The sequence below is a fragment of the Saccopteryx bilineata genome, chromosome 5 (genome assembly GCF_036850765.1).
Source record: "Saccopteryx bilineata isolate mSacBil1 chromosome 5, mSacBil1_pri_phased_curated, whole genome shotgun sequence".
Taxonomy (NCBI): Eukaryota; Metazoa; Chordata; class Mammalia; order Chiroptera; family Emballonuridae; genus Saccopteryx; species Saccopteryx bilineata.
Window position 1 is genome coordinate 85,829,515 of NC_089494.1, and position 22,377 is coordinate 85,851,891.

Here is a 22,377-nt window from a genome sequence, read left to right on the forward strand (position 1 = left end):
TCAGTGATTTATGTTTTGAGAGCCCAGAGAACATTTATAATCTTGAAACGTAAAAGGGCTTTTAGAGGTTTTTAATGGCCATTCTTCCAGTTCATGTTAAATCAAAGCATATTAATTTGCAGGAAAAGAATCGGATTTATACCTGAAGATGTAATAGATGCCCTTCCCTAATAAGAGGTGGCCCCGGGGCCTTTCCAACCACTGTCCCTGAGAGAGAAAGGTGAAGAGCGGAGGGGACGTCCACTCTAGTGTCAGCCCTGCCCCGGGAAGGCTGCTGTCCATTCCTGCATGAGGCGGTTGATACACAGTTGAGCAGAATCTAATACCACCGGGCATCCCAGGCGCAACACATGTTAATTCAGAGCTGAAATTAAACAACAAGAGTCATTTTTAGCCTGACCAGGCAGTGGCGCAGTGGATAGAGTGTCAGTCTGGGGTGCGGAAGGACCCAGGTTCAAGACCCCAAGGTTGCCAGTTTGAGCGCAGGCTCATCTGGTTTGGGCAAAAGCTCACCAGCTTGGACCCAAGGTCGCGAGCAAGGGTTGCTTGGTCTGCTGAAGGCCCACGGTCAAGGCACATATGAGAAAGCAATCAATGAACAACTAAGGTGTTGCAACGAAAAACTGGTGATTGATGCTTCTCATCTCTTTCCGTTCCTGTCTGTCTGTCCCTGTCTATCCCTCTCTCTGACTCTCCCTCTGTCTCTGAAATAAATAAATAAATAAATAAATAAATAAATAAATAAATAAATATTTTTTAAAAAAAAGTCATTTTTAACAATCATTTTTCACAATAGTACCCAGAGCCGTTTACCAGTCTTTGTGTAATGGGAACCATTTAAGCAAAGTTATTTCCACAAAATTTCTTTGGTGGCCTGACTCCCATTTCCTGCGTCTTTGGCTGCGGGCTTTGGCTAAGATTCCTGAAGGAGTGGGCAGAAGCAGAATGCACGACGCTCCCTGAGCGTCCACTCTGGCCTAAACATGCCTTTCCCCCAGGCTTCGTCAGTCCAGGGTTACTTAGTAACTGCGTGCTGTTCGAACTGCCACTCCTTGGGTCACTCTGCAAGACTGTTTGCGTTTTTGCTTCAAATAGCACAGAAAAACTCAGGAATTGCACACTATTTCACAACTTTAAATCATTATAGACCGTATTGCTCAATTGATCAAACTTTGGGAATCTTAAGGGAAAGCTGATATAGTTTTGTGTGTTTGTTTTGTCTCATTTTCTAGAGTTGGCTTGAGTGTTCCTGCATGCATCAGCACCTGCAAACTCGAGCCATACTAGTTTAGAAATTTGAAAAATGGGTATATTTATTTATACAAAATAATATATAGCAAAAGAAAAATAATAATCTTTCAGAAAGCAATCCAGACCCCCCTTTAGTTCTAAGTATTTTATATTCTTTTAGGGGAAACCTTTTTGAAAAGTTGATATATTAGTTGACTAAATAAATACTTAACAGTTTAATAAATACTGTTTCTTCAAATATAACAAATTTTCATGTCCATATTGGCATCATGCTTTTTAATAATTTGTATTGAAATGTTATAAATACAAAGCAATTTGAATTTTCTTGAGTGCAGCATCTGCATTCAAGTACAGTGGATGATACCCACGTTCTGATTCAGCTGTGGTGATGTGCTATAACTACCATAAAGATTGTTTTCAAAAGTTTATCAATACTGACACAGCTTGCTTCACTAGGTTCAAATAACCAGGTCTTATTTAAGCTATTTGTATGTTAAAATAGGACTCTACACAAACCCAAAATCCACGCATAAATCTCACATGTTCAGAGATGCTGCATTAGACCCTCTGATCGTTTCCGTTGATTCAGCCCTATGCCGAGTGCACTGGTGCATCAGCTCACTTTCGCTCCAGAAGCTCTTTGGGGTGCATATTTAGTAGTAGTCGCATCATTACAAATGGAGAAATGGAAAGCGTGAGAATTAGTCATCTACCCAAAGGCACAGCTGATACATAGCAGAGCCAAGCATTTACACTAACATCTCTGATTCTAAACCTCTCAAGTAATCTCTTCAGTTTGAGTACTTGCTTTCCATCTGTACAAGAAGCCTTGTTTCACACGGTACAATACTATGCAAATGCAAGCAATATTTTGAAGCTCTGATGGTTCTAAGACAGGGGTCCCCAAACTTTTTACACAGGGGCCCAGTTCACTGTCCCTCAGTTCGTTGGAGGGCCAGACTATAAAAAAAAACTATGAACAAATCCCTATGCACACTGCACATATCTTATTTTAAAGTAAAAAAACAAAACAGGAACAAATACAATATTTAAAATAAAGAACAAGTAAATTTAAATCAACAAACTGACCAGTATTTCAATGGGAACTATGCTCCTCTCACTGACCACCAATGAAAGAGGTGCCGCTTCTGGAAGTGCGGCGGGGGCCGAATAAATGGCCTCAGGGGGCCGCATGCGGCCCGCGGGCCGTAGTTTGGGGACCCCTGTTCTAAGAGTTCTACCTTTGTTAGTCAGCCAATCAACAGATATTTATTTTTTCTCCACCCATGCTGTTCCAGGTGAGTTCTGGGATGGCAGAGATCTCTGTTAACTACACAAAGAAGGGTATCACTAACAGCTTTACTTTGAAAACATGGAGCAAAATATGTACACATTTGGCATATTCATAGTGGATGTGGATGTTTAGTTATAGTATGTATTAACACTCTTTCAAGAAATATTTTTGAATTTCTTTATGCAACGTGCTATCATAGAAAGAGTAAATCTGGATTTGGATTGAGTTTTATATTGAGTACTCTCAGTTCTTTATGTCTTTGAACCTTTGTAAAGTGGGAATAACAATACCTATGGCACAGTAAATGAGACAGTGGCTGTGAAGCCCACTATCTGGTACGTGGCTCACAAAAGAGAAAGCACACTGCCAGACTCGGCTCGCCTCAATCTCCCAGACCCTGTGTGTCCAACTGAATGTATATCTATGCATACACATAGCCTCTCCTGAATGCCTTCTGGCCTCCAAATCTAACCAAGTGTCCACACTCACTTTTTAAAAAACTTTTAGTTTATTATATTGACATGGTTTCAAGCACATTCACTTCTTTGGCCATTTTTACATTCCCCAAACTTACAAGGTTGACATGACATAGGAAGTGAGAATACTGCTATTGGTTCTACACAAGAAACACTATTTTTTCCTTGTGTCTCTATGAACACACTGGTGGGGACAATGACCCCACGTTCCAGTTGTCCAACTCACACACCAACTGTTCTTTCCCTAAAGGGTAGAAAACATTTTTTTTCCTCTCTGCATCTTACAAAATTTATGATTTAGCTGTTCCTTCCTCCTCCGTCACCTGCTAACTCTATTTAGAGAAGGAGTCGATGAATCTACACCCTCAGAATATTGTCCTCCTCAGGGCCAGAGGCCCAGCTTCAGATTCTGTAGCATGAGACTGTGGGCTTCATATTCCAAATCAGTTCCTACATCAACTTGGTAACTGAAATTCATGCATTTGGTTGCTGTGGATTAGGGATAACTGTCCTGGTAATCTTCTCCATAAATTAAAAACAACAACAACAACAGAACCTCTTTTAATGGTGACCCTATAATTTATAAAAGAATCTCAAAATCTATAGAGTTGGATTTCAAGTGTCACTGTAACTTAATTAAAGAGCCCAAATGTCACAAGCCTATCTTTTACTCAACACAGCGCCACGCTCCTTGGGGGAGACCTGAGTAGAGGCAGTGGGATGTAGCGGTTCAAAGAGTGGGCTTGGCATTTCTCAGTCCCAGATTTGAGTCCAGGCTTCTAACCCTGTGATCTTGAGTACATTGCTTAGTCTTTTTTTGAGCTGAAATTTCTCTATCTGGAAAAAAGGAACAATAATAACAATAACAATAACAACCTCAAGGATTGTGGGGCTTTATATAAAATAATACATATAAAGCATGATGTTTAATATTTAGTACATAACCAAAAGTATTAGCGATCGCTGTACAATATGCTTTCATGTCTTGTTGAAGTGATACATATGTCCGCAGAATGATCAGAGAATATAATCCTGTTCATAGCACAGCAATTGTGTGAAATATCTACTAAGGCAAGCATCAAGACGTTGAGATTTTCCATTCACCTTGTTAGATGCTATGTTAGTTTTTTGGGCTGCCTTAACAAAGTACCACACATTGAGTGGCTTAAACCAGCAGAAATATATTGTCTCATGGTTCTGGAGGCTAGAAATCTGAAATTTAAGTATCGGGAGTGCCATGCTCACCCTAAAACCTGTAGGGAAAGATCCTTCCTTGCCTTTTTCTGTTTTTGGTAGCCTCAGACGTTCCTTGGCTTGTAGTAGCATCATGGTGTTTTCCCTGTGTCTCCTCACGTCATCTTCTATATGTGTCTGCTTTTGTGTCCAAATTTCCCTTTTTGTAAGGACAACAGTCTTATTGGGTTGGAGGTCCACTTTAATGACTTTATTTTAATTTGATTACCTCTGTAAAGACCAAATTGCCAAAAAACAAAAAAAGGTCACATTCTGATTTACTGGAGGGGGGGTAGGACCACTACCTAGCTTTTTGGGAGGACATTGTTCAGCTCACACTGGATGCACATTCTCTAGTGTTGTTCATAACTGCAAGCTCTGCTGGTGAATGTCCTTTACTTGTGTTTATTGGCTGCCATGCGTTAGATATTTCTGAATTTGGGACTCATACTCATGTATAGCTTTCAGGTATGAAAGGATTGGTCAGGCTGACATGGATTCCTTCTTTCAGGCTGTATACTTGGTCAGTGGCCTATTTTATTTTATTTTTAAATGTTTTCCCCCTTTATTTTATAATTTTAAAACTGCAAAAGTAATATGTGTTTATTGTACAACTCAGTGATCAATAAAAGCACAAGTTAGCCATCTCTTTTTAGCTTTCTTCCATTTTTATCTTCTCCGATAGTAAATTCAGCATTAGTAACCTGATGTCTATTTTTCTATTTATTGCTTCTTGTTCAATTATGTACAAATTTACCTTGTCCTTTGGAGGGTTATTTTTAGAGAAAATAGAGCTATGCTATATTGATAATTTTGCATCCTAGTCAATAGAGAGCTGTATCTCTTTTTAATAGTTGCATAATACATGAGTGTGCTAAAATTTTTTAAAAATTTGTATAAAGGTTATCATTTGTGTAAAGGAAGACTGTTGGTTTTTATGTTACTATAGCAACCAACAATTTACTCAATTTTATTCTTGTTCATAATAGTTTTTTAGTTGATCCTCTTAAAGTTTCTAGGTATACAATCATATCACCTACAAATAATGGTAATTGTTGCCTCTTCCTTTCAACTGTGAAGATTTATCTTCTGTTTTGATAAAGTTATTTGTATGCTATCACACAACAAAGACAAGCATACCTTTTGTTTTCTAGTTTACATAGGCTACTTAATATTTTCAAACTGTAGGTCAGAAGCTCATTTGTGGTTCATTAAGTCCACTTAGTAGAATATGACTAACACTTTTATAATCAGAAATAAAATAAAAACAGGATAGAAACCTACTAGAGAGCATTACCTATAGTAAGGCTTATGAATGTTAGGTTTCAGTAGCGTGTGTGTGCACGCGTGCACATTCACTCTATCACAGGGAACAACTAATGTCTTACTGTTGGTTGTGGTGCAAGAAAAGTTATACATATGGTCACATCAGTGATTTCACTTCTGGAGTTTTCCTCTGGCATGTGGAGGATGTCCCCTCATGTTGGCTCCCTCTACCTTTGACTTCCCATAAGTAACAGGAGCACTGAATGGAGCGAGGTAAGCACTCTGGTAGCTTGTCAGCCTTTTGATGGAGTGACAGTGGGTAGCAGAAATTCGGGGTGGGGTGCGATACCTTCAGCAGAATATCTAAGAGATGCAGCCTAGACCCAGACTGCTAAAAAGAAACAAAAGGTGAAACTATTTGTTGAGTTCACATAGAATCATGAGTCCCTCTATATTACCTTTTTGGGAAAATTATGAATTATTTTCCAAACAAAGTGCAAAGATTATAAATCCACACCGGAGTTTTCAGCTACCTCTCTGACTACTCAAGCAACTCAGTTTCTTAAAGAGGAAGGAGTAGGTGAGATTTACTCAGGGCTTACTCCCTGAAGAGTCCTCACGCCCCAGCATCTGTGGACAGCCTCGCAAGGACAGAGGGAGAGCCTAGCACACAGGAATAAGAGTTGTGGTCCTTGCCTTCACAGGGCTGCTTTGGTCCTGTCACATTATAGGTATTCAGACACTTATATTTAACCTAGGATTCAAATATCCACAATTTAACACCAAATGTAGAAAGTGCAATTAAAGAGGGCATCAAGCAAGTCAAAAGCTCATATTTGTAAATTGAAAGTCATTCAATAATAAAAAGGTATTTTTTAAAAAATGAGGTTACAAATGGCTCTCATTAGCTTTTTACACCCTTCTATCCAGGTAGCTGTATACACTTATAGTCCACAGCAGCTCCAGGTTCTGAACAGATCATGCCCAGAGCAGCAGGAGCTGATAGATCCTGGCTTTAATGCTCAACTGTTCATCTGACCAACTCTTCTGCTACCTTATATAAACCCTGGATTCTGGTCACTTGGACTTACACACAGCCCCTATGCCTCTCCACTCTCCAGCCTTCCAGCTTCTGCTCCTGTGACCGCCGGCCTGATGATTTTGCTTTCTCTCTTGTTTGACTCCCATAAATGCAGGAGACGTGGAAAAGCAGACAGGGAAAATGAATCTGATCGGTCACGCCTCTTTTGTATACGGGTTACTTTGTTTTCCTCCATTGGCCACTGTCAGCAATCTGGCCATTCTCTTGCTTTTTCTTCATTTGCACAACCCTGGTTGTAGCCAACCCTCCACCTACCCAGCCCCTGCACTGCAGCTGGACAGGGTTAGAGTAAAGCGCACATCACGCTGACCCACTTGGAAGTTGTGATCATTAACTCAGTCCCAGTACCACTCCCCAGTCACTCCACATTTCACTTGCCCATTTGCTCTCCCACTCACTCTTATGGAGGACCATGTCATTCATACCCTCTGCTCTCTCCTCTGACCTCTAGCACTGCCTCTTGTATCCTCACACTCAGCTGATGGCTTTGCTTTTTATTTTAATGAGACGATAGGAGCAATCAGAAGAGAACTGCCTAGGGTCTCATCAGCACCTTCCCACCTACCTGCTATTCTGCACATGTCCTTTGCCTTCTGTCACTGTGTGAAGATGGCCCTATCTTAGGCCAGCCCCTCCACTTGTGCATTAGATCCTCCCCCCAACCCCTCCCCGCCTCCGCCTACTCAAGCATTGCTTTACTAATTCTCCCCATTCCTTCCTACATCACCATTTCTCCCCTCGCTACTGATTCATTCTTACCCGTTAGTTATCTTTTTGTTTCTCCCATGTTAAATGTTCTCTGTTGATGCTTCTTCCTTCTCCTGTTATGCACCTCTCCCTTCCATTCTCAGCAGGCATTCTTACCTTTTTATGTGTCAGGAATACCTTTAGTGATGTGGTGAAGACTGTGGACTTCTCAGAATAATGATTTTAAATGCCTAAAATAAAACGTAGGGTTGCAAAAGAAATTATATAGGAATACAGTTATCAAAATAACTTTCAACTGTTGTGATGTGGTAACATTTTATTCTTTCTTAATGCATTAAATAACACACTGGACATATAGACAAACTAAAGTTAAAATTTTTTTAAAGACATATTGCTGCGTAGGTTCTCTTCAGCCAGTCATAGCTTTTGCTCCTACCCTTGTTACAGAGTGTTGTGCAATCTTATGAGAGTTAAGAGTCTGTAGTTGATCTGCCAAGTTTTGTAAAATGTAAACAATGAAACTCATTCACCCACCTCTGGCCAGGTAGCTCAGTTGGTTGGAGCATTGTCCCGATACCCAACACACCAAGGTTGTGGGTTCGACCCCAATCAGGGCACATACAAAAATCAACCAGTGAGTGCCTAAATAAGTGAAACAACACGTCTAGGTTTCCCTCACTCTCCCTTCTTTCCTCTATCTCTCTAAGAAATCAATCAATTAAAAAAAAAAGTCTATTTCAGAACCTTAAAAAAAGAAAATCACTCATCTGTTTTCATGTGTTGATCAACACAGAAAGGGAACACTGGGACGCTGCAGAGATGGCTGGGTCAGCACTGTGAGGATACGTACCTTCACCACCAAACAGCTCAGTGACTTCCGGCACATCCGCTGCGCCTTGGCCAGCCACAGGTGCATGAGCACTTGTGCAGCGGATCAGTCATGCGAGAGCTAGTGATGGGTCTGACTATTACTATACATTTGAACTAGTGATGATCATGATGTTTTGAGTTATCTGTAACAATTACATTGAGATATGGAAATATCCATAATTTCTATTGATGACAAAGAAATAGACACTGATTATATATTAATAATTAAAGAAAATATTAAGTTATCTAGAAAGTAGTGAAAATTAAGACGTAATCCTTTTCCTGTCTAAATTTATGAGCTCTCTGAATTCCATTCACAGATCCCTGGGGGCCTGGCTTTTATTCACAGTGGGCCTGCTTTGGATAGCACAATTCTGTTTAAGAGGTGTTAAAGTCTCTGCTTTCTGCTGATCTTTTTCTCTTCACTGATGAGCCCATGCCAGTCAGGCTTTTCTCCCCTTAATTCACCAAAGCTGTTTCTTATCAAGGTCACCAGTGACTTCTCTATTGTTATAGCCAATGATCTTGCTTTCCTTATCAGCAGTATATGAGAGAATCGATCATTCTTTCTTTCTTTTTTTTTTTTTTTTCCTGTATTTTTCTGAAGCCGGAAACGTGGAGAGACAGTCAGACAGATGCGCCCGACCGGGATCCACCCGGCACACCCACCAGGGGGCGACGCTCTGCCCACCAGGGGGCGATGCTCTGCCCCTCCGGGGCGTCGCTCTGTCGTGACCAGAGCCACTCTAGCACTTGGGGCAGAGGCCGAGGAGCCATCCCCAGCGCCAGGGCCATCTTTGCTCCAGTGGAGCCTCGGCTGCAGGAGGGGAAGAGAGAGACAGAGAGGAAGGAGAGGGGGAGGGGTGGAGAAGCAGATGGGCACTTCTCCTGTGTGACCTGGCCGGGAATCAAACCTGGGACTTCTGCACGCCAGGCCGACGCTCTACCACTGAGCCAACCGGCCAGGGCCCATTCTTTATTTTTGATACACCTTTCTCCACTTGGCTTCAAGGATATTACTCTTGGTTTTTCTCCTGCCTTTCTGGCCACAAGTTCTCAAATCCCTGTACTGGTTCCTCAGCTTCTGCCCGCTAAATCTTAGCATGATGCAGAATTCAATCCTTGGACATCTATTTCTGTTTGTACACATTTTCTCATTCATCTCATTTAGCCTTGAGGCCTTACTCATTGTATTCTAATGGCACCCTCCACACACAATAGTTATAACTGCAGCTGTGGCACTACTACATCCTACTGCCTACTCAGCATCTCCCAGTATCTCCACCTGGTTGCCTAATAGGCACATCATTTCCAAATCTAGGTTTCCAGTGTTCTCTCCAAACCTGCTTTACTTGCCGTCCTTCTCATCTGAGGAGGTGGCAGCTCCATTCTTTCAATTACTTCAGTCAAACCCTGGGTGTCAGATTTAACTCATCTTTCTCTCACACCACACACCCAACCCATCAGCAAAACTTGTCAGACCTATTTTCAAAGTACAGCCCGGGTGTCCCCATTTTCCAACACCTCACTGGTTTTGCTACCCTGACACAAGCCTCCAAGGACTTTTCTCTTGGGAATACTGTAGCCTCCTTATCACTCTCCCTGCTCCTTTTTCTGTCCAGAAAGTTCACAAATCTTACAACCAATCCATCTAACTCCACTCCTCTAAATTCAGAGGAAATAGGCACAGTTACCTAACCATATTCAAAACTCTCCTAAGTGCCTTGTACTGCTGATGTACATGATTCCAAAATGGTAGATCCTTTCCCATGAGTGATTTACAGAATTCATTTAGCAGCAAAATCCTTAGTCTGACAGGATTTCAAATATAGCTTGCAGGTCTAATATCCATATTAAGATAGTTTTTAAAACATGGTTCTTCACCTTTAGGAACTTATTTTTAAAGGATGCTCAGAAATTGTTTCAAATGTTCAAATGAAAATTATGACCTCCATCTCCAAAATATTCTGTTACTTCTGTCATGTGTCTGTCGAAACCACAAAATGTGTTAGCTAACAGCTGCATTCTTCTACTGTTCATTCTCTGCTGTGGGATCCGAAAATAACAGAAAAGCCTCAAGTAGCTTCAAGTGCCAGTAGCCTTTCTTAGCACTTATTTATGTCTTTCACTCAATAAACACTACTGAATGGCTTTTATGTGCAAGGCATTCCAATGGGTGCTTGGGGATGCAAAGATGTATAAAGTCCAGGGAATATCCGTGAATATCCTCAGAGATCACAGACAAATGGAGAAGGCAGAGGAGTAAATAAGTAGGTGTGTAATGCAATGTGATATGCATCATAATAGAGGTGGTAGGTATTAGGTACAACAATAGCACAAAAAGTGGCATGATCAGCTCTGATGAAATGCCTCAGGAAGTTTCATTCTGAGGCATTGTCTGAGATTTCTTGAAAAATAGTCTGATCTAGGTTATCATGTATAAAGGGTATCTGTTCCTACCAAACCTCAACTCTGTTCCAGGGCTTGGAAATCTAAAGGATGAAAAAATGGATATCATAGGTAATGGAAACACCCTAGGTTGGAAAAATGCCAGCCTGAAATGTTCCAGAAAGTGGGCTCTATTTTGAACCTTCCTAAAATAGATATATTCCAGAATCTCTCTTATTCATTCCCGGACTGGGAAAGTTTCTTAGGGATTCCCACCTTATAAATACTTTACCTTATAAACACTATATTAATATGTAATATTTTATATACATTCATATATATAAAGCAGTCTTTCTGAGTGGAAATGAGACAAACTTGTGGAAAATTATTAGAAATTTCAGAATTTTAACAGACTAGTTGCATATCACCTTGTTCCTATTTTACTTGACCACTAATAGTGCATAAGCCAGGAAGTACTCCCCTGATCCTCTCCATGTTCCTTGTAAGAAAACTGGGACCAATCTGGAGATGCGGGCCTTCCCGAGTTACCGCACTGACCTGCAAGAGTGTTAAGAATAGGAGCCATGTATTCTTCCTCAGTCCAGTCCTGCTTCTCCCACTTTGTTTATGTGATTTTATTGGCACAGAAACAACTTTGCCAACAAGATTCTGTAGGCTAATCTGAGATTATTTAGCCAAGAATAAATATTTGGAGCCAGAGGGGAATATCAGCTAGAATCCATCCATTGGCCTCCGCCCAGGCTCCCCCTCACCTAATGACTACAACAGAAAGGCCACAGGAAGAGTTCCAGCAGCCGTCAAGCAAGGGTCCACTCGGGGGCCATGGGCCTAACGCCAACCCTGGCAAGCAGAGCATGCGAGAGGTTCAGGATGTGCACAGCAATGCATCAAAAACCAGACTTCCAGGTGAGAGATCTAGTACCTAAAAAGAAAACAAGACGGGATGTCAGAGTCCTTACGGACAGGAAGGAATTGAAGGGGCAAAGTGAGGCGAATTTCTGATGGCAGAGTGGTAATAATAGGTGCTGTGGGACTGTCCAAGTTGGCACAGGTTCAGAATGGATATAACCCCTAGCAGGGGTAGCAAACTTAGAGCCCGGTAGCCAGATTTGACCTTTAGTTGTATTTGGTTGAGAATAGTTATTATTTTGTTTAAATGACTTTAAATACTTTTAGGCAGGTCACACACTCTCCATTTCACTACAACACCACCTGCTCAGACAAGTCTTTACTGAGTCCAGGCTGCTGTTTCTTAATGAGCCCAGGAATTGCACAGCTGGGTAGCAAACAAGCCCTGCTCCTTGAAATAGCCTAGCAGTCTGCATAGGTTCGCAAATCTGATGTGGATAAATTCCAACATGAAGTCTTTCTTTTACAGCAGGCAAAATCAACAAATCTTGGGTACTGACTAGATCTGGGCCTTAGGAATCAACTCAGCACTTGATGAAACTGACTTAGGGAATTCAGAGGGTCTCAAAATAATGATATGAAAATAGCACTTGCAATTTTTCAAGTGCCTTGTAAAATACCTTTTTTTCTTTGAAAAGTTCTGATTGTTGGGAAACACCAGACTGCACATGCCAAAGATCCAAAACTTGAAATATCCCCACCTCACACAGGACACGTTTTATTATGAATTCCTTGTGGGCAGCAGCATACTGGCCTCCCAAAGATGTCCACATACTAATCCTCAGAAGCCGTGAATATGTCAGGGTACATGGCAAAAAATAATTAGGATTGTTTATCAGCTTGCTTTGAGATGAGATTATCCTGGATTATCCCAATAGACCCACTGTGTTATTACAAGGGTCCTTTTAAGTGAAAGAGGGAGTCAGAAGAAAGGTAACCAGAGAGTTGGCAGCTCGGAGACTCATCCAGACTTGAGTTGCTTTGCAAATCGAGGAACGGGTCTGTGAGCCGAGGAACGCTGGGGCCTCGAAAGCTGGAGGGGGCAGGGAAACACACCCACCCCACCCCCACCCTCCCAGCGCTTCTGGAGGGAATGCCTTCCTGCCAATACCTGGGTTTTTAGGCCAGAACAATTTATTTTGGAATTTTGACCTCCAGAACCATAAGATAATAAATTTGCGGTGGCGTAAACCACTGAGTTTGTGTTCCTTTGTTACAGAGGGAATATAACTAATATATTCCTAGGTGAGGAAAGTGTGAAGGAGGCGTGACTAGATGAGTGTGGTTTATTTACAACCATCCATGTCGTTTTAATCAAGATTCACCATCTGATATTTATAATTGACATTTACAACAGTCATCGTTTTTTGATGATGAAACTGTGACTTATTTCCAAAAGATAATGCTTGTGAAATTCTTTTAACTTCCTAAACCAATTGAGTGAGTTTTAAAGTGACAGAAGCTAAGGATTCCAAGTCAGCACTCAATATCTTGAGGACCCATCATAATTACCCACTTAACGCTGTTTCACTTGTCAGTTGTGATCATGATCGTAAAACATAGTGGCATGTTTAGATAAAATTTCTTTTTTTGTAAGTAAAAAAACAAATCTTAGGTTACATTGGACTGATAGCTGTCTGAGGTTACTAAAAAGATTCTGGACTGGTAAAATAAAGGAAGATAAAAGGAAATCTTTGTTACAGTTATTCTATTTCTATTAATTAGTACTCGCAAAGGGAAAACACATCCTCACACCTCATTATTTCTAAATTGGTGTGACACTTACTGAGTTGCATTAACAGGATTACCAAACATATAGGAGGAGCTAATTATGAGGCATATAATTTGGAAATCACAATCATTGCAAAATGGCTTTAAAGCTGGATTTTTGGGGTGTTCGTCATGGGAAGAAAAATGAGTTGGTTGGGAATTCAGTTCTGTCTTGTCTAAATTTTCCAGGGTGTTTTCTGGTTTCTAATTGTATAAGGAAAACTATACATTCTGGGTAGTTTTTGTTTTTAAAACTTTCACTTAAAATGTGCCTCTTTTATGGTGGATTTGGTATTAATGTTTTCTTCATTCATTGCTCGGTCCTGGTTCTCCAAAGTGGGCACAGAGGACAGAGGGACCCATTAAGGGGGGCGCCAGTGGGGGGAGGAAGAAGGGGAAAGGTGAGCAGCAGGGCAGGTGGAGCCTTGGGTACAAACACTAGGAAGGTGCTCGCCCTCTGGAGTTGCACATGCCAGCCTACGCTTGTGTGAGCCTGAGGGTGGCGCCTCCGTGTGACAGAGGCATCCAGGGCACACGTGTAAGGAGGCAGCCGCTCTCACGATCACCCATACGCTGAGTTGCCACTGGCACCACCCGGGGATGAGTGCCTCCTCACAGTTTGTCCTCAGAGCACCTCGCTTGCTCAGTAGTCTCACCCTGGATGTAAGAGCACGGCCAGTGATGGCTGTAATGATAAATATAAAACTATCTCTAGCTTTGAAGTCGGGATTTGTCCCAGCCCTTCTTAGTCATTCCAGACCTCTCCTCTTTGCCAGATCCTGGACCATTAAAGAGACTATACAGAAGATTTACTTTATGTGGCTCTAGATCAGTCCAGAAGTGGGCAGATCCCTCCTTTGAGCCATCTTTCCTGAGGATACCCCGGTCAAGGGTCTAGGCTCACCCCTCAGAGCTTGATTCTACAGTTGGCTCTGATTCTAAAACACACATTCCATGTGTTAAAAGAACACCAAGGAACAAGGGAACAAGAGTAATTCATGTGTCCTATATGCCTCTGATTGCAAAAAATTCTTTAGTCAGTGATTATTTGAATCTATTTTGTACAAGTAGAAATGCTTAAAATTTCATAAAATCTGTATGAAGTCAGATTGGTAAACTAGAGATGTAGTTAACATGATATTTGCATGTCTGGACACGCTGCCATTGCCTATTCTGCTCTTTATGCAAGGGGTCACTTGCAGGGAATGCTAGTGCCATATACTGCAAATATGATATGGGCTTTAATTGGAGAACAATGAATAAGCAGACATGCAGCAGTTGTGCAAGCCCTTGAGCTCCCCTCCCACAGCTTGGGCCAGGTGTAGATGTCCACATGCACCAGACAGAGCTGGTGGGGAATGCTCTGCCCAGTCAGAGGGTCAGCGGTCAGGGCACATCTCTGTGATTGCGCAGCCGTGGAAGCACTCTGAAGCCCAGCGATGGAGTCTGCTCATTTTCTGTTGAGCTGAGCCATCTTTCAGCTAGTGAAAGAAGGAAGGAAATGGATCACAGGAGCCATCCATATTTGTATCTTGCTAACAATAGATCTATTGTTCTCTTTGTTCAATTGTGTGCAATTTGAGAGGGAAGAAAAAAAATCGTATGGATTTTTGCAACTCCATCTGGTTGAGTGCTTACTAAGTACTTGTTGATTGAATGAATGAAATAATAAACTTCAATCAATGCTGCATGAATGCTTTGTTAAGTAAATAAATAAATATATGCTTTCATGGCAACTTGAAAACATTGGCTTTGCCTCCACTGTGACAAGCCACATATTCTGGCAGGGAACAGACCAGTACATATGGTCGAGGGTGGCTGGTGTGTATTCTTAGAGAGGGAATTGGTAGCACCCTTTCTCCCCCAGCCCTTTCCACTTTTGTTTCATAACATTTGTTTCTGTCCAACTGAGAGGAGAAATTAAGACAAAAGGCTTCCTTCAGTTGCCAATTCATTGAGGTTTACAGCCAGCTTTCTCTTGAATGTCTTCCTAGTTGTTCAGACACAGTTTATTTGGAGGGGAGAGGTTTGAGGATAAACAATAGTGTTTATTTCCTTTAACTATTTTTTCAGATATTGAAAATATCTATCCTTTTTGTGTGGATATGGTATTGATCTTAACAGTGACAATCCTCACCATTTTTTTTTATCATAGCCGATAGGTTTCTGAACACTTGCTCTGTGTCTCACGGTGTACTGAGCTCTTTGTGCCACTTAGTCCTCAATCCTTTATTAAACCCCTGACCAGCACATTACCAGATCTGAGTTTGCCTTGGAGTCCTTCCAGGTATTTGCTTTATAGTCATACTTCTTATACTCCAGCAGCTGGCATATGTGGGGAACGCACTGAGATCCGGTCAAACAGGATTTGCTGGGTCTTCTAAAGCCTTTCAAGTTGACAGTCATCTTTTCTTCCATGATGGCTTCATGTATACAGTTTGATGACTTTGGACATAAGCATACATCCATGAAACAATCAACCACACTCAAGGCAATAGATATAGCCATCACTTCCAAAAGTTTTCTTGTGTCCCTTTGTGGTATTTTTTCCAGTGGTAAAGGCACTTAACATGTGATTTACTCCTTAACAAGTTTTAAAGTGAAGAGTACAGTTTTATTTTAAACCATGGGCACTATGACATACAGCAGATCTCTAAAACTTATTCATTTCACATAACTGAAAGATTATGCTTGTTGAACAACAGCTCCTCCCCACAAGCACCTGCAACCACCTCCCTACTTTCTGCATCTATGAGTGTGAGTACTTTAGATCTCTCATGTAAGTGGAATCATGCAGTATTTGCCCTTCTGTGACTCGCTTATTTCACTTAACATAATGTCCTCCAGGTTTATCCATGTGGTTGCAAATAGCAGGATTTTCTTCTTTTTTAAAGATAAGTAATATTTCACTGAGTGCATGCAACATATGGTTTTTATCCATTCATCTGTTGATGGTCACTTGGGTTGTTTTCATATCTTTTTTTTTAATTGAGAGGAGGAGAGATAGTGAGAGACAGACTCCTGCATGTGCCCCAGCCCGGATAACCCCAGCAACCCCCATCTGGGGCCGATGCTTGAATCAACCAAGCTATCGTCAGTGCCTGAAGCTAGCACTTGGACCAACTGAGCTACTGGCTGTGAGAGGGGAAGAGAGAAAGTAGGGTAGGAGGGACGGGAAGAGAAGCATATAATCACTTCTCATGTGTGTCCTGACTGGGGATTGAAGCTGGGACTTGTGCATGCCCGGCCAACGCTCTATCCACTGAGCCAACTGGCCAGGATCTGTTTCCATATCTTGGCTTAGGACAGGGGTCCCCAAACTTTTTACACAGGGGGCCATTTCACTGTCCCTCAGACCGTTGGAGGGCCGGATTATAAAAAAAAACTATGAACAAATCCCTATGCACACTGCACATATCTTATTTTAAAGTAAAAAAACAAAATGGGAACAAATACAATATTTAAAATAAAGAACAAGTAAATTTAAATCAACAAACTGACCAGTATTTCAATGGGAACTATGCTCCTCTCACTGACCACCAATGAAAGAGGTGCCCCTTCCGGAAGTGTGGCGGGGGCCGGATAAATGGCCTCAGGGGGCCGCAGTTTGGGGACCCCTGGCTTAGGAGCAGTGCTGCAGTAAACATGAAGTGAGATCCTAATTTCAATTCTTTTGGATATTTAGTTAGAAGTGGGATTGATGGATGATACGGTAGTTCTATACTGTTTTCCATAGCATAAGTCAGAATTTCTGAACTTTAACACTATTACTATCATGGACCAGATTATTAATTGTCATGGTAGCCTGTCCAATGCATCCTAAGATCTATTGCAGCACCCCTGGCCTCTACCCACTAGATGTCAGTAGCATCCCCTTCCCCCCTAGTGTGACAGTCAAAATTGGACATTGCTAAATGTCCTCTGGGGGGCAAAATTCCCCCATTTGGGAGCCACTGTTCTAAGCCCGTAATGGAAATTTGCTGTTTCCTCTTGTGGCCCTGAAGGCAGATTGTATGCAGTTTCAATATTCTGGCTTGTTGTTGTTGTTATTGTTGGATATGGGTAATCATTAAGTACTTTATAGTCCTTAGATAAATATAAATATGTGTAATTCCTTCTTTTCAACAACTTACAATCAAGATAAGATTTTTTTTAGTTGACTATTTTAAAACTAGTAATATATTGTTATGTTGAATGTTTTGTTCCACAATAGGTCTTTTCAATGGAAAACTTTTTAAATAGGCATGAATAATTTTATGCTTTAAGCATATTTATTCTTTCAAGTGTTCATACAAATATAAACTACCTTATATCTTTCTTGATCTCTCATGCATTTCTGACTATTTGTTTTTTCTCTATATCAAATAGAAAGGGGTTATATCAGGAAATCATATGATAGGCAGCCTTCTATTCTTTATAAAGGAGGGAAGATGCCTGGCCTGTGGTGGTGCAGTGGACAGAGCGTCAGCCTGGAACGCCGAGGTCCCTGGAACGCGGAAACCCTGGCTTCCCGGGTCAGGGCACAAATGATGAGCAATCAATGAACAACTAAAGTGAAGCAACTATGTGTGAGCTGATACTGCTCGCTCCAGCCCCTGCTCCGGAAAATCAATAAATAAAATCTTAAAAAAAAAAAAAGAAAGAAAAAAAAGAGGGTAAGAGAATGTAGTAACAGTAAGAGATTTGAAAGCCTCAAAAAGGGACCCAGAATAAATAATTCAAGGGGAAAACTTACTTAAAGTTTTTTTCTTCCTGAATTTATTCAGTTACCATTTTCCAAGCAGAATACCTGTTCCCCTTTTTAAGAACCCTATACTTTGAATTTCAGAAATCTTTTATGTTAGCACTTTTGCTTTTGACTTCACTAAAGAAAATGGGAAAATATCTGAAACACCAACTTATGCTCATTTAAGTAAACTCAGAACTGTGAGGAAACTTGGGGAAAACAGGACATCGGCTCTTCTGCCCTATATTAGAAACCTAATCCTGTGCTTAATCATTCTTACTAACTTGTCACAAAAAATGTGCTGTTGGCCCTGGCCGGTTGGCTCAGTGGTAGAGCATCGGCCTGGCGTGCAGGAGTCTGGGGTTCGATTCCCAGCCAGGGCACACAGGAGAGGCGCCCATTTGCTTCTCCACCCCTCCCCCTCTCCTTCCTCTCTGTCTCTCTCTTCCCCTCCCGCAGCCAAGACTCCATTGAAGCAAAGATGGCCCGGGCGCTGGGGATGGCTCTGTGGCCTCTGCCTCAGGCGCTAGAATGGCTCTGGACGCAACAGATTGACGCCCCAGAGGGGCAAAGCATCGCCCCCTGGTGGACAAAGCATCGCCCCCTGGTGGGCATGCTGGGTGGATCCCGGTCGGGCGCATGCGGGAGGCTGTCTGACTGCCTCCCTGTTTCCAGCTTCGGAAAAATGAAAGAAAAAAAAATGTGCTGTTATATCTGACTCAAATCTCTTATGCTGTAAAGGAGGCGTATTTTCTCTTGCTCCGTTCTCACTGCAGAATCACTTTTCTCAAGCCATCCAGGTCTTTAGAGCATGTTATTTGAAATCTTCCCTTGGCTTTCCTTCTCCAGCTCGGTTGATCCAAATTTCTTTGTCATGATCTGTCATCATCTGCAGCCATCCATCCGCATGCTTCCTTCAGGATCCTTGCTTTCCCCTGCAGTGCTGATCACGGAAACCGGGCAGGGCCCACAGTGCCAGGAGGGCACCTTGGAGGGCCTGTTCAGGTATCCTGATTGGCCTTAACCCAGGGATCTCAAACTCGCGGCCTGCCGAACAATTTTGTGCGGCCCGCAGACTAATCCACGAAGTTCAATATATTTTGGATAAAATTAAGTAAGCCTAGGGGCCTACTTGTATTTTTCATTTCTCTAGCATCCTAGCTAGATATTAGCTTAGTTTACAGCAGTTGTGATGCGAACTACGGTTTCTGGTCGTTTTGTGACACTGAGTAAACTGCATGTATGATTGTGCTTGTTGTACTGATTTTTTTTTGTTTTCAACTGCAGTGAGAAAAGTGTTGTGTAACAGTTGCCTTTTGTAGACCTAGTGCGGCCGCCGAACAGCTGTGATCTTGCTCTGCGGCCCACATGCTGAGTTGAGTTTGAGACCCCTGCCTTAACCTACTGTTCTAACGGGAATAGAATCCTCTCTTCCTTGTCATCAAGCAAGAAGTTAAGCTTCCCTTTGCCTTAAAAATAGGCCCTGCATGGTATCTGCTTTCAAACTTTCCAAAGTCCTCAAGTTCACCACCTCTACCTAAATATAATGCTCTGTATCTCATAGAGCTGGGAACACAAAAATTAGCAGCAGATGAGCTCTTTCTTTTTCTGCTGTTAATGCCCCGTGGACCTTGAAAGTCTCCTTTGCTGAAGTCAGGCTCTCCTGGTGCCTTTGTTCCTTTTCCCACTGTGTGTCCGTCCTCACCAGCCTCCTGGCCTGTCTTTGTTTTCTGTGGGGTTTTGTGACAGCAGCAAAGGCCCGTCCCATCCTCACAGTCTCCTCCTGCAGCTCTGTTTTCTAACTCGCCACACCACGCCAAGCCTCCAGACAAAAGCGCCTTGAAGAGTATTTGAGAACTTTTGATGCACATGTGATCCCTTTGAAAAACCACCTCAGGACACTCTTTGTTACCGGTGCTTTCTTCGCTGTCTTCTCCACTCTACCTCAGTTTCTTTTATTTAGAAACTGTGTGTTGACTCGACTGAAATATTCCCAGCCCACCTGAGGGAACAGCTGTGCCCCGTTGCAGCCGGACAGCCCCTGCCGTGCTCCTCCTGGCTGAGCCCAGGAGGGGAGGCTGCCCGCTGTCGGGCACACGTGATGGGAGAAACCGGAACAGTGTCTGGGAACGTGTATCAATCTCTGACGCAGTTTGTCTTATTGGCAATCAAGTCAGCATTTGATTTAGAAAAACATGTACTAAATACACTATGGTGTCCTAAATTGGACAGTGGAACAGAAAAAGGGATGTGAGAGGAAAACTGGTGAAATCTGTTAATACTTGAAGTTTCGTTGATGGGAATGTACCAATGTTAGTTTCTTTTTCTTTTTCCTTTTTAATTGAATTTATTAAAGTGACACTAGTTAACACAATTATACAGATTTCAGATCCATTGCTAGTTTCTTACTTTTGACAAATGATCACGGTTATGTAAGATGTTCTTATTAGGGGAACTGGGTGAAGGGAACATGGGAACTCTCTGTACTACCTTTGCAACTTTTTTTGTAAATCTAAAATTATTCTAAAATAAAAAGTTAATTTTAGGTGGCCGCAGCTCAGTCCCATACCCCCGTCACACCCACACAGACATTTTCATATGCGCTGGATGGAGTCAGGTGAACTGGGCACAAGAATTGCCACACTGAACACTGGCATTGCCCTTGACATTCCTTCTCTGCCAAGGCCACGCCTACTCTTTGAGAGCGGCCCATAAATTTAACATAAGGAAATAGAAAATTAGCGTAAAACTATTTATTTTAAAATATAGCTTTTTTTTTTCCTGGAAAAACTTGTGTTATTTACATTCATTTCTTTGGTGGCCAGTATTTTAAGGACCCGATTCAAGGAAAAATTATTAACATAAAATACAGCTGCAACACTGTATTTTAATAGTCAAATAGTTGAAGCTGTAACTCATCTATATCCCTTGTGAAAATATCTGATCACATATTAATACCTTGTTTGTGCTGTTTGTTCTACCTTCTGTTCATGACTTATCTATAAATCATTTACTCACATACGTGTTCCCTAATTCAGCAAACATTGATAAAACCAGCTACTGAGCTTAACCCTGAGGGGACATAGGGATGCATAAAGGACGGCTTTGCCTGTAAGGTGTGCCCAAGCCAGTGGGGAGCAGACATGCAGAGAGATCATCATTTTTAAAAATGTAAGTGCAGTGATAACAAAGGAGCACAACAGTTTTAATGGAAGTGGAGGGAGCCCACGAGGGTTATCAGAAAAGCATCCTAAAGGTAACACACCTCTTCTAGGACGAGTAAGAATTAGGAAGTGTGTATTAAGGAGGCAAGTTGGTACTGGATGTATGCAGGGAACTAGAGAGGTGCGAGCTCTTAGCATAGCGTGTGGGGAGACAGCAGGGAGGGGGAGACATGCAGTGGAGGGGTGTGTGGGGGAGACAGCAGGGAGGGGGAGACATGCAGTGGAGGGGGTGTGTGGGGGAGACAGCAGGGAGGGGGAGACATGCAGTGGAGGGGGTGTGTGGGAGACAGCAGGGAGGGGGAGACATGCTGTGGAGGGGTGTGTGTGGGGAGACAGCAGGGAGGGGGAGACATGCAGTGGGGGGGTGTGGGGAGACAGCAGGGAGGGGGAGACATGCAGTGGAGGGTGCGTGTGGGGGAGACAGCAGGGAGGGGGAGACATGCAGTGGAGGGGGTGTGGGGGGGAGACAGCAGGGAGGGGGAGACATGCAGTGGAGGGGGTGTGAGGAGGAGACAGCAGGGAGGGGGAGACATGCAGTGGAGGGGTGTTTGTGTGGGAGAGACATCAGATTGGGGAGACATGCAGTGGAGGGTGTGTGGGGGGGAGACAGCAGGGAGGGGGAGACATGCAGTGGAGGGGTGTGTGTGGGGGAGACAGCAGGGAGGGGGAGACATGCAGTAGAGGGGTGTGTGTGGGGGAGACAGCAGGGAGGGGGAGACATGCTGTGGAGGGGGTGTGTGGGGGAGACTGCAGGGAGGGGGAGACATGCAGTGGAGGGGTGTGTGTGGGGGAGACAGCAGGGAGGGGGAGACATGCAGTGGAGGGGGTGTGGGGGGGAGACAGCAGGGAGGGGGAGACATGCAGTAGAGGGGTGTGTGTGGGGGAGACAGCAGGGAGGGGGAGACATGCAGTGGGGGTGTGTGTGGGGGAGACAGCAGGGAGGGGGAGACATGCAGTGGAGGGGGTGTGTGTGGGGAGACAGCAGGGAGGGGGAGACATGCTGTGGAGGGGGTGTGTGTGGGGGAGACAGCAGGGAGGGGGAGACATGCAGTGGGGGGTGTGTGGGGGGAGACAGCAGGGAGGGGGAGACATGCAGTGGAGGGTGTGTGTGGGGGAGACAGCAGGGAGGGGGAGACATG

General features: G+C 42.9%; 1 protein-coding gene across 4 annotated transcripts in view; it reads left to right on the forward strand.

Annotated features, from left to right (window-relative positions):
- CACNB4 (calcium voltage-gated channel auxiliary subunit beta 4) overlaps positions 1-22,377 on the forward strand; it is a 287,143-nt gene that overhangs the window by 178,641 nt on the left and 86,125 nt on the right. The window lies entirely within an intron of this gene.